Source organism: Durio zibethinus, chromosome 13 (genome assembly GCF_047325235.1).
Source record: "Durio zibethinus cultivar Kanyao isolate XHJ-2024 chromosome 13, ASM4732523v1, whole genome shotgun sequence".
Taxonomy (NCBI): Eukaryota; Viridiplantae; Streptophyta; class Magnoliopsida; order Malvales; family Malvaceae; genus Durio; species Durio zibethinus.
Window position 1 is genome coordinate 12,352,396 of NC_143174.1, and position 13,166 is coordinate 12,365,561.

Consider the following 13,166-nt stretch of genomic DNA (forward strand, 5'->3'; position numbering starts at 1 on the left):
GTCATTTTTATTTTACAAGATTATAAAATTTGAGTGTATTAGGACTCCGTAGGGGCTGGTATAAGGCTCTCTCTACATATTTTTATTGTTAAAATTTTTAATTCCTATAATTTGAGTATCACTCAGCTCGCTCAAAATTTTTTTGGTACATAATAGCTTTCATTATCCTTTGTATAAATTTAGATATTCTTTCAACCATCCCTTTGTTTAAGGAATTTTTTGTAATAAAAAAGTACCCTACAATAAGATCTAGTTTTACATTACAACTCAATAAGCTAAGAAAATCTTCTTAGATTGCCTGAGCTTAATAAAAAGTTGAAAGCTGCTATTTCTCTATATCAAGAAGAAAGATGATCAGGGAAAGCATGAGATGTAAGAAATAATAAATTAGTCGGGTTCCTTTGATAGTTGCTGACTTCAATACTTGGGATAAAATTTTGGAGTTCACCCATAAGATAGAGTTGGTTATTGATGCGTATGAGTTGACCTCACCAAATGTAGCTAAAGAGACCAAGTATTAGGGTAGGTTTAAGGTAACCTCACAAAGTATTTACTTTCATAAATTTTTTTTAATACTTAGCTCATCTTGTAGATATGTTTGACATTGCCAACCCTTCTAAAAAAATAAACTTTGCTTGGTTCACACATGTATCAAGGCCAAAAAAAGAAAGAAGAAATCGACTCAGCTTGGAGCTTTTTTTAGGTAGGCATTAAAATAATAGATTCACATATTCTTAAATAACTGAGCTCCTAAGTTTAGGTATTTCCTGTTACCAAGAACAAGAAAAAGTAGAAGGTGACAGTAGGTCAAGATACCCCTTCTCTTAAAAGGTAAAAGACTGAAGCCTTTTTTTCCAAGATGGCAACACGTAAGCTTCAACCAACCTTTATAGCATTTCTTGTTTAGCTTAAAGTATGACTCCAATGAAACCCTTTTGAGGACCTCGAGGTGGTCAAAAAATTCATAAGGGTTGCAATCCCTCATAAAGGTACATCTTTTGGCTCAATTTTTTCCTTGCCTTATGTATTTAGTTATTTGCTTAAATCTAAGCTTGATTTTTCTTTTTATAGTATTCGAAAGTTTCTTAGCTTTTCTCTTTCAATCGACCAACCAAGGTATGCTTAGTGCTTATCGAACTTTGGCTTACTACCATAAGACTAAGCAAAACTTGAGAAAGTATCCTCAGGATCTCTACAAAAGCAATGATGTCGTTGCCAAGCTAAGGGCAAAAATTTTTTAGCTTAAAATGAAAAGGAAGAGGTTGAAAAAATTATGATTATTTTATTGCTCAGCTCAAAAAAATGCAAGTTCAAAAGGCCTAAGCTAAATCTCTTCAATAGTAATCTAAGCAAAAGCTTGATGAGGCCCAAGCTAAAATTGCAAGATTGAAATCGAAGCTCAAAGTTGAGACAAACAATAAGGAAAAGGCTAAGAAGGAAGTGGTGCAAGAGTTTATTACGTTCAAGAGGTGTTATGACTTATAGACCGAGTTTGCTAAGAAAAATGTACTTGATGCTTTTGATCTTGCACTGGATGAGGTAAAATTTCTCCATCCTAACATTGATGTCTTTAACATTAGCATGAATAATATCAGGTCTAGATCACCACCAAGGCAAGTTGATAAGGATAACGAAGAGGGTAGTGAGAATGAGGATTAGGACACCAAGCTTACTGTTACTCTGGAGCCTATGACTACTAAGCTAGAAAAGTAAATGAGAAAGAAAGAGGCTATTGTTGAGGAGGGAAAAGAAGAAAAATGAAGGAAATGAAAAGAATGAAGAAGAATTTATTTTTTCTATTTTTGTTTCTTTTTTTTAATTTTTTGTTCAAGTCTGAGGTCGAATTTTTTGTAAGGACCTCTAGTCAGATCACTTTACTAAACTTTTGTTATATCATACATTGCAATGAACACTTAATAAAATTTTTTCGTCAGCTCAGTTTTTGTAATCACTTAATCAAAATTCTATCAGTGTATCACTTAACTAAAATTCTATCATAAGGTGAATAGAAATATTTTTTCTCAAAGTTTTAGCTTTATATTTACTTTTTTGCTTTATAGTTTACTTCAAAGATATGACCAAAATAATTATTCAAGTCTCAGCTTAGACAAAGTGATGAGATCAACCTACTAAATTTAATAAATTAATTTGAGGATCTACTAAATTAACTTAAGAATTTAATTTAATGATTCAAAGTGTCAACTTGGTTTAGGAATGTGACCAAGGTTCTAACTTAAACTGTAAATAGGTTCTTTGAGATTTGTTTTAGGAAAATTGTATAAGAAATTTAGCCATGTACCAAGTCGAACAACCCTTTAACTTAGTCTTTAGTGTGGTACATTGCCTGAATTCTAGGCTTTCATAATATACTAAACGTAGTTAATAGTTGAAACTTTTATTCAATAAGTATCTTTCAAAATTACAAGTGTGAGCTCCACTTTACATCTTTTACTAGTAATAAATTTTAAGATTGTCTACATTCCATGTGCTGGGAATAGGATTGCCATTCATGTCTTGTAATATGTAGGCCATATCATGAATGACTTCTTTAAAAATGTAAAGTCCCTTTTAGTTTGGAACTAACTTTCCATATCAGTCATCAACTCCTGAAGCTTCTACCTTTTTTTAGTACTAAGTTGTCTTTCTTTATATTTTTACATCAAATTTTTTTATTGTAAAAATTAACTACTTTCTATTTATAGGCTACTATTTTGGTCAAAGCTATATCTCTTTATTTTTAAACCAAAACCAAATCCAAATTGGCCCTAAGGGCCTTTTTATTCCCCTTTTTAAATCTGAGCTCAACTCATAAGCTTAAGAGACTGATCTTCACAAGCACCATAGTTTCTGTCTTAAATGCTAGATGAGATGGCTTCTTTCCTATAAGGACTTTAGTGGTAGTTTTAAAAGCTTATAATACACTAGGTAGCTTATCAACTCATTTAGCTTTGTCTTCATCTAGCCTCATCTTAAGGGCTTTTATTATAGTTTTAGTAACTGTTTCGACCTGCTAATTAGATTGGGGATGGGCGACTGAGGTGAACCTCAAGTTAATGTGGAGATTGGCACATCATTCCTTAAACTTTAGGTTGTCAAATTGTTTTCTATTATCTATTATTATGGACTTAAGTAAACCAAATCTGTATACTATATTTTTATAGACAAACTTTTCAACCTAAGCTTCTGTAATGGTGGCTAGGGCCTCAACTTCAAGCGATTTTATAAAGTAGTCAACTATTACTATTACAAACCTTTTTTGCTTGTGATCGGGGTGAACAAGCCAAGGACATTTATTCCCTATTACATAAAACACCAAGGCCTAATGATGGGAACTAGTTTAATGGATAAAAAGGTGTTGTATGTGTGTAAACCTCTAATTTTTCATCTTTTATAGTTGGTCAGTAGTAGCCCTACCTGAGTATCTTATAAGCGAGTAACCAAAGTCTGAGGTGGTTACCATAGATTTTTTCATGTATTTTCCTAAATAAGTATTTTACCTCTTTTTCATCTACACATCTTAGGTAAGATAAACTAAAATATCTCATATACAAATTTTCATTGATCATGGTGTATCAAAGAGCTTTTTTCATTAGAGGTTTAGTTCAAATCTTATCTTTGAATAGTTCTTTCGTTGTCAGGAATGATTTGATTAGAGTCATCCATGATTCATTCTCTTAAATGCGACCTACCAATTTTTCCTCGATGCTCTTCTTTGCTAGCTTTTCCATGAGAACATGAGTCGAGCTTTGCATTGTCATCCTTAAAGCTAGTTTAGACAATGAGTTAGCTAGTGTGTTTTTTAACTTCGATATTTTTTTAACATCGACCTTAGAAAATACAACTAAGTGGGTTAGTGCTTTATCTAGGTACTTTTTTATTCCTTTGTCTTTTCTAGTTTCAAACTCTCCATTTATTTGGTTGACCATTAGTTATGAGTTACTGTTTATAATAATATTTTTTACGTTCAACTTGGTCGCCAATCTCAGTCGATGATTAGAGCCTCATATTCGACTTTAATATTTGAAGCTCTAAACTTGAACTTTAGGGCATATTGGAACTATAGGTTTTCTAAACTAATCAAAATTAAACTGACTTTACTTCTTTGGCTTTTATAGGTGACCCATCAGCAAAAGTTTTCACATTTTTTCTTTTTTGATTTCTTCAGCCTCTTTAGGTCGTTCATTGGTTTGAGCCGAGGAGCATTTGGTGACAAAATCTACTAGCACTTATGATTTTAGGGCCGACTTAAATAGTACATATAGGTTGTATTCAGTGAGTTCAATCATCCATTTGATTAGTCTACCAGATAATTTTGGTTTTTGCAAAATTTGCCTAAGTGGTTGGTTAGTTAAGACATTAATTGTATTGGCCTAAAAGTATGACTTGAGTTTTTTGGCTAACATGACAAATGCATAGGCTAGTTTTTCTATTTTGGCATAATTCATTTTAGATCCTATCAAACTTTACTTACAAAACACACTAATCTCTGTTTTCTTTATTCTTTTTTGACCAAAATTAAGTTAATGGCTTAGTCAATTGTAGCGAGGCATAAGTAGAGCATTTCGTTAGACCTCAGCTTTGATAAGATTGGTAGAGAGGAAAGAAATTGTTTAAGCTTTTCAAAAGATTTCTGACATTGTGGTGTCCATTTGAAGTTTGAGATATTTTTGAAGATTTTTAAGAATGATAAGACTGTTCCATTGACATAAACATAAATCTACTCAATTTATTCTTCTTATTAGCCTTTGTACCTCATTGACTGAGGTTGGTGCTTTCATGTCAAGAATAGCTTGGAATGTTTCAAGGTTTGCTTTTATTCCCCTATTGTTAATCATGTAGCTGAGAAAACTTTCTTAATGTGACACCAAAAGCACATTTGCTTAGGTTAAGTCTTATATTGTATTTTTTCAAGTTATTAAAAGTCTTTTCTAGATCTTTCAAGTATTCAATCAAGCTCTTACTCTTCACAATCATGTTATCCACATATACCACTATATTTTAATCAATTTGGTCCTTAAAGATCTTACTAACTAGCCTTTGGTAGGTTGCTCATACGTTTTTCAGGCCAAAAGGCATGACTTTGTAACAATACAAATTTTTTTTTTTATTATGAAGGCTATTTTTTTTTATCTTTTTTGAGTATTTTGATCTGATTGTAGTTTGAATAAATGTGCATAAAACTGAGTAGATCATGCTAGGCACTATTATCTACCAGTCGATCTATGCTGAAAAGAAAAAAAATTATCTTTTGGATAGGCTCTGTTGAGATTGATAAAGTTTACACATTCTTTATTTTTTACTGTTCTTTTTTACCATGACCACGTTGGCAATCCAAATAGGGTAGTATGCCTCTCTGATGAAGCCTACTTCTAACAATTTGCCAATCTCATCCTCTATTGCCAAAGTTTTTTTACGACAAAGTTTTTTTTTTGTTGAACTGGTTTTGCATTCGGATTAGTGTGCAATTGATGAACCATCACTTTAGGATCTATAGCTAATGTGTCAGATGGAGTCAAAGCAAACAAGTTGGCATTATTTCTTAATAGTCAAATTAGTTGTTTTTTATGGTGAAGCTATGCCTCAATTTGCATACACTTTTCAAAATTATTCTTCTAGAATAAGATAGAGACATTTTTTCTATTGGTTCTGGTTTTAATCATTGATTAATGATTTATTTTTGCTTGGTTAGGTCAGGATTATTTCCTATGAAAAGGATAAATCCTGACATGATAGTTGATTATCAATGAAACAATTAGCAAAAAAGTAAAACTCAATCAAAATGTAGAATTTCATTTCAAATTTTTTCTAACCAGCTTAAAAGCCTGATTCTATTTCACAGAAATGTATGTTTACCTACTTAATAGCTCAGCTACTATAGATTTCTAGCTTAAAAGCTTAGTCTTGCTTGTCATGGATGCATATATGCCAACTTAGAAGCTCAGCTTTTGTAGGTTTGCTCTAAAATTGTAAAAGTCTGTAGTATATACAATTGTGGAGCTAAAAGCTTATAACAACTTAAGAGCGTACTTTTTTTTCTTTTCTTTATTTAGTGTTACTTCTTACTAATATTGTTTTACTTTGCTTCTTTCATTTCTTTAACCTTCATATCAACCACATATGCCTTCTTTAGTTTCTTAGTTTTGGCCAAACTGTTAGTCTGCTTCCTGATCCTACCCTTCATCATCATCATATGACATTGTTGTACTGTGTACTGGTCTTCTTTAACCTTTTCAACTCCTATTTAATGTTAAAAACTTGATCTTTAGGTAAGGAATTAAGTCTATTAATCATATAATAGACTGGCTATGTTGGCATAAAATCATGTTGAAAGTTGAGGGTACATGCACCATTATAAACTTGATAAAAGAGGTGATGCATTTCAACTCAGTGCCTAATGTGATCAGTAACCTGATTGTTCTTTTTACTAGCACTTGCTCATTCCCAAAATCGATCAAAGTGGTAGTGAATGGCTTTAACGTTTCTTCCCTTATACCCATTCTCAACATGGTAGCATAAAACAGTACATTGGTTGAACTTTCACTATCAAACTGAATATTTCTCACTACATGGTTGTACACCACGATAGTGACCACTATTGCATTATCATAGGAGAATTGAATCCTTTTCAAATCTTCTGAATTGAAAAAAATTGGCTCATTTTTCTAATTTTTTTCTTACTTGGCCTAGGACCTAATGGCCATGATCATCCATTGATCAAACTTTCTTTTGGCCTAGGTAGAGCTCCCACTAGTTATCACATTAATTATGCCTATAATAGGCTAGTTGTCTATCGTTCAGCCATTTTTCTCCTATTCATTCTTTTTAATTTCTACCATATCAGCTACTTTATAATCTTTCTCATTGATTCTTTTTTTAGCTTTTTTCTTTGATTCTCCATTTTAAAGTCTGGCCAACCTTGACCCTATCTTGGTTGGTCCATAAATTTGCTTAATTAAGCTTTTTTTATTAGACTTTTTATCTCATTTTTGAGGTTGACATAGTTTTTATTATTGTGGATGAAATCTTTATGAAATGCTCATATATTGTTATGGTCTCATAAGGTATTTTACCTTAGTCACTTTGGCCATTTGAGCTCAGTTACATCAAAATCCTCTCTCTAAAGGTATTTAGTGCTATGTAGTTCTGTTGTTTGCTCAAGCTCTTAGCCCTATAATACCCTTGTCATCTCCCTCTTAGGGAAAGATTATAGACTTTCTTGCTTTTAGTATTTATATATTTTTTCATGACAAGTAGCATGTCAGCTAAGGTTTTTTATGGTTTAAGAGAGAGTATAAGCTTCAAATGGTACTTTCTATCACTGAGTCCACTGGTTATGGTGGTAACTATAGTGGTCTATTTTAAGTTTTTGAGTTAGAGACTTTTTTCATTAAAATGCATTACATAGTCTTTTAGAGACTTATTTCTACCCTAGTATATGGACATTAGACTGAGTGTTGTTTTCTTAGTTCTCTTACTGTTAGGCTGAGCTACTTCTTTTAGTGTCATTGCTAAACATTTACACATGAAAGCCTTATATATTCTCTGTATTATCATGTTAGTTCTATAAAGTTTTAAATGATCAAATGGGTCAGTTGTACTATCATAAGTTTTCAAGGTTGGCATCTTAAACCTTTTGAGAGGCATGGTACGATCTATTTCTTTAGTGAAGGGCAAGGTCCCTAGAGCCTTAGCTCATTCTCAAATGCAATGACCTTTCTTTTTTATTCTTTTTGCATGTCCTATATCTTAGCTTCTAAGTTTCTATTTAGTTGGGTTTTAGGTTAGTTTATTTGGATTTTTGGGCAATGGCATGTGTGAAGTTATGGCTAGGGTAATGGTGATAGGTAGCTAAATCTTTTGAGGCTAAAAAGGCTTTAACATCCTCGTAGCTCGATTTTTTCTCTGTTGGTTGTCTACTAGAGGTGACTACATCGGGTATTTGGGGTGGGGTTATATTTCAAAACAACTGTTTAAGGGACTGGATTTTATTATTTAAGGCTTGGAATTGTTCCATCGTTGATCTCATTTGCACAAGTGCAGGTTAGTCTATAGGTTGGTCGGCATTGGTTTTAGTTCGAACAGGAATAATTGGCTTTTTTTCCCCAGGAACTCTCTTTCTGGGAGGCATAATCTTTAGCTCAACTAAAAAATGTTTATACCCATACCTGGCACACCAAATGTTTATGTTGAGTTTCGAGTTGAGGAGTAAAATTTTAAATTCATAAAACAAATAAAGAAAGCAATTAAGACAAAGGCAGTGAGTGTTCCCTGCACTTGCACTCTAACGCTTAAGTTAAAGATTGGCTATGAAAGATCAGAAGAAGAGTAAAATAGAAAATAAAAAAAATAAAAAAAAGTAAGATCTTTATAAAGTATCTGAATGGCCCTATTTATAGATTGAAACTAAAGGGTTTGCGAGTAAATTGGTAACGTGGCTAAATTGACATAGCATTGTAGATGTCAGGTCAGTCCAAAAGTAAAAAATATCATTGGCTATCTGATGACAATCTCTAATGAGAAAAAAGACCATTTTGTTCTTTGGACCCAAAAATACCCTTAATAAATACCACATTAATTAACAAATTAATAATTACATATACCACATTAAAAATTTTTAAAATTTAATATCATATTAAATATTTTACTATAATTAAAAATTATTCATAATTTTTAACCTTATAAAAAATACTTAGGCAAATAGGGGTTATGGTTTCCTTTCTATCTTATGGTTGCACTTTGGGTGGTCCATTTTTTAAGAATTGACAATTCTTGACTTTGATAACAACTTTAATCCATTGAAATGATGAATACTTGACATTATTAGTATTACTTTATTATTATACATTTATTGTTATTAAAAATTAAAAAAAAAATGAAGGCTACTCGCACTATAGTAATCTCAAACATAAGCAGTTCATAGTTTAGACATATAATCAAGATATTCTAGCCTGTATTCAAAACTTGATGCCCTCTTGGTATAACATTGAACTAGTGGCCTGACTTTTATAGAGACATGCCTTTGACTATGGTAGCTTACTTTGGTATTCTTTGGTACAGTAACTTTTCTTTGCTTAAGTAGATCAATGGTCTGTTTGACAATTCTACAAGGCTTTTTAATGTAGAAGATCCATAATGCCATGACAATTGCATAGCATACTTACTTGTATCACTGCAAACCATAATATAGAAAACTCTTTTTGATTCTAAACCTAATAACTGAATAAGGATGAAAAAATTACCAAAGGAGAAAAGAGGGTTTAGAAAAACATATTTATATTAGAGGAGGTTTTCTTATAAACAACTTCTTAACGAAGTTAGGTTATATCCTTTTCAAGGAAGTTTACAACTTATGTAGAAGGAAAAAGTAAATGAATAAAACCTATAATAATTACATTGGGTCCAATACTTAACATAAAATAATCAACTAAACTTAAAATGACTAACTTGACTAAAGGTGACTTTAATAAAGTAGCTTTAATAAAGCAGACTTGACTTGAATATGACACAAACATAAAACTGATGTAACTAAAGCAAAGCTTGAGTTGATATTGATGTCAACACTGGTGTTGACACATCATTATCACTTTTGTCTTGAAGTTTTTAGAGTAATTTGAAAAGCATCATACATAATTATACATAACTAGACTGGAACAGGGGATTTCTTATAACTTTAGCACTATGACTAAATTTTTGACTAATGTAGCATCATTCTTCAAAATCTTCAAGGTACTGTATGGATAAACAATTGTCTATACATGCAAATAACTTTTTTTCAAATTTTGTAGGGTCTTAGTCATAGTTTTTAAACAGTTGACTATACATCCAATGTTTAAATCTTTCTTTTATTCTTGAAACATCTTTTGGGTCTACCAATAGGGATTTATTGAGAGTTGAGCTAATTTTGCAGGGTCATAAAGGTCAAAGTTTACTAATCTTAAAGACAGGTCACTCCACCAGTTGTTAAAGAGGGGTTCAGAAGTCTATTTATCAAAGTGACTATGTAACTCTTAGATGTATTTTAGAGGGTATCACCACTATGGTTCTTTCTTGAAATGATGAAATTCTTTAAGAATCTGAAAGATATGATTGATCTTGCAAAGCTTTTTGAGAAAAAGTTTGTACTTATCAAAATATAAAAATTTTGATTTATACAAGGAGTACGAATTGCATATATAGATATTTGTGTGTGGTTGAAAATGACATAGCCATCTTCATATAGCTGGCAAGCTTCGTGAGATATGAAAATGACATGGTAGTGCAACGGAACATTTTTGGTGAATTGGAACCATTTTCTGATTGGATGAAACCATTTAAAGAACTTAGTAAGCTCAATGTCTTCTAGGTTAAAGACTTCTGTATTGAGCATGTTGAAAGTTACCCACTAGAGTTTTGACACTCTGAACTTAACAGAAATAATGTATAGCTAGCAAAGGTACCATAAAAGAATTAAGGTTTCTTAAAACATCCTAGCTGTATGGGGTATATGAAAGAGGTGGAGAAATGTGTATTTTAGATGTAATCCAATAGGCCTAATGCCATGGCCAGCTCTATTTTTTATAAGTATGCCTTGCATTTTGTAAATGAGGTCTTTGCACAACTAGCAAGGATTTTTTGGACAATTATTTGTTGGACATTGAAGAGAAGATTATTTACTAAAAACACAAGTTGGAAAGGTGCAGGTCGAAAAAAAGATAAAGTATGTGAGGAAAAAGATAATGGTGAGAGATTTATCATTGATATTATAGAAATAATCTTTAAAGAACTCAAAGGAGGTCTAGGAGGAGGTGTGGATAATATATCTGAGAAACCATCATCCTTTCTTTTTATATGTGTTGTAGTGAAGGAGTACTTTGAAAACTATTAGGAGAGTCTGAGAAACTGTGTATTTAGCATCTACTTCTTCTTAAAATTGAGCATCTAGTCAAAAGCTGACATATCTAGTTTCATAAGAAAGTGGTGTCCAATGAGTTAGAATTCAAATATTTGGATTCCATATTTCACTGCTAAAATCTCTTTTAGCATAGAGTAGTAATGAATTTTCAAATCTTTGAATCTACCGCTTTTGTATCCACATATTTGTTTAGTTTCATTTTTATTTTCAATCAAGATTGCCAATCAATATTTATCACTACATCTGTCTACAATATCCTTTTTCCATCTGAAGGAATCTTTAAAATTGAAAGTGATTGTGATCTTATCTTCAACATCTATATTGATTGTGTTTACTTGTGGGACCACTCGGAGGTTCTTTCTTCAACATCTGTCTAAGAGGACAAGTTAATTGAGCAAGGTCTGAAAGAAATTCACTCATATAATTGACTATGCTGAAGAATTGTTACATTTGTTTTTTGGGGAAATTTTCATCAGGGAAATCTTCAAATGTCTTAGCAATGTGAGGTTCAGTAATGTACTGACAATTTTTCAAAAACATTCCTAGAAAATCAATTTTCGATGCACTAATGATCATATTTTTCTTTGAGAGCATTATCTCATACTGTTAAACAATTATTTGGAACTTGTCTAATATCTATGCATAAAATGTGATATTTGGAGAGAAAAGTAAGATATCATCAATGTAGATGAGTACATGCTTAAGAATCAAGCTAAAAATCTTTGTAATGACTTTCTAAAATAGTGAAAGAGCAATTTTTAAACTAAAGGGCATGACTGTCCACTGAAAATGGTGTTGAGAGATGCAAAATGCTATTTTGTATTTGTCTTATAGATGTATACTTAATTGCCAAAATCCTATCTTAAGATTAAACTTTGAGAAAACTTTTACTTATGACAGGTTTACGAACAAAAACTTTCTACTAAGGAGAGGAAACTTATCATCTACAAGGAAAACATTAAGAGGCTTATCATTAATCACCAATGTTAATTTTTCACAAACATGTTCTAATCTTTTATTGACATAGAATGCTTCACATGCCCAAGAAAAAGAGGTTAGTTCAATTGATCTTTAAGCCTGGAGTTATGAACATTCTTTAATTGTTAGCTTCAAGTGATTTGGGTTCATTCCTGAATGACTAGCTTTTGTGAGATTGGCATTATCTTTTTTCTTGAAGAGAAGGGAAATGAAAAAATTAGGGTTTTGCCAAAATGGGATTTTACATTTTTGGAGGAATTTTGAATGACTATTTACAAATGAATGAAATTTAAATGAACTTTTGCTGGAATTATTGGAACATATCTATTTAGATTGTGAAGAGGTTTGAAAGGTTTTTCCAAGACTAAAAATAACTTTTCAATTTGATACATTTTCCACTGAGTCTTAAACCTGGTATAATGGAACATCAAAACCAATAACTAGGTTTTTTTATGGAAATGGTGATCCTAAAATTCTTTAAGTTATTTAACAACCTGGGAATATTTGAAGGGTAACATGGTTGTTGATAAAGTCTATAAAGAATACATTCTCATCAACAATTTTAAAGAAGGTTTTTTATTTTTTCCAAAGGGTTTTTGCTAAGACAATTGGATTGGCTATGGCTTGGGCAACACCTGTGTCAAAGAAGGCTGTGATTGCTATAGGAAGAGAGTGTTTATAGGTAAAGATTTGTATTGGGGTTAAGAGTACTTTTGGAGGTTGAAGGGTTCGAATCGTTTGGAGTTCTTAAACTGATATATACTCAAAACAATGATCATCTTTCGAATAATCATTTGTGTCTGAGTTTAGGCCGTTATTGTCATACTACTTAATCATGGATAATGATCTCTCAATCTGTTCATCATTAAGGAAGAAGACTAATTCTAGGTCATAATCTAAAATATTAATACCAGAGATATTAACAGTATCTTATATCATCTTTACTTATTTTTTATTTAACTTTGGGCAGTTCTTTGTAAAATGTCATGGTTTATCACAAAAAAAAAACATCTGTTTCCTTTTTTTTAGGTCTCTTTTCTTTCTACCAAATTTGAATTTTTGAAATCTTCTTGGCTTTTTTGTAGCTCTAAACAGTTTTTTATATATAGGATAAGAGTTTCTAAGAGGTTTGATTTTTCTGAAGTGTTTTTTTTTTTTTTTTACTATAAAGACATAAGGAATCTTTGAAAGAACATTTGATCTATAGACTTGTTGAGGATTAAGAACATGGTCTATCCATCTTTCTAGAGTTATTCACCAAATATGCAATGTATTTGTAATCCTTTTGTAAATCTTG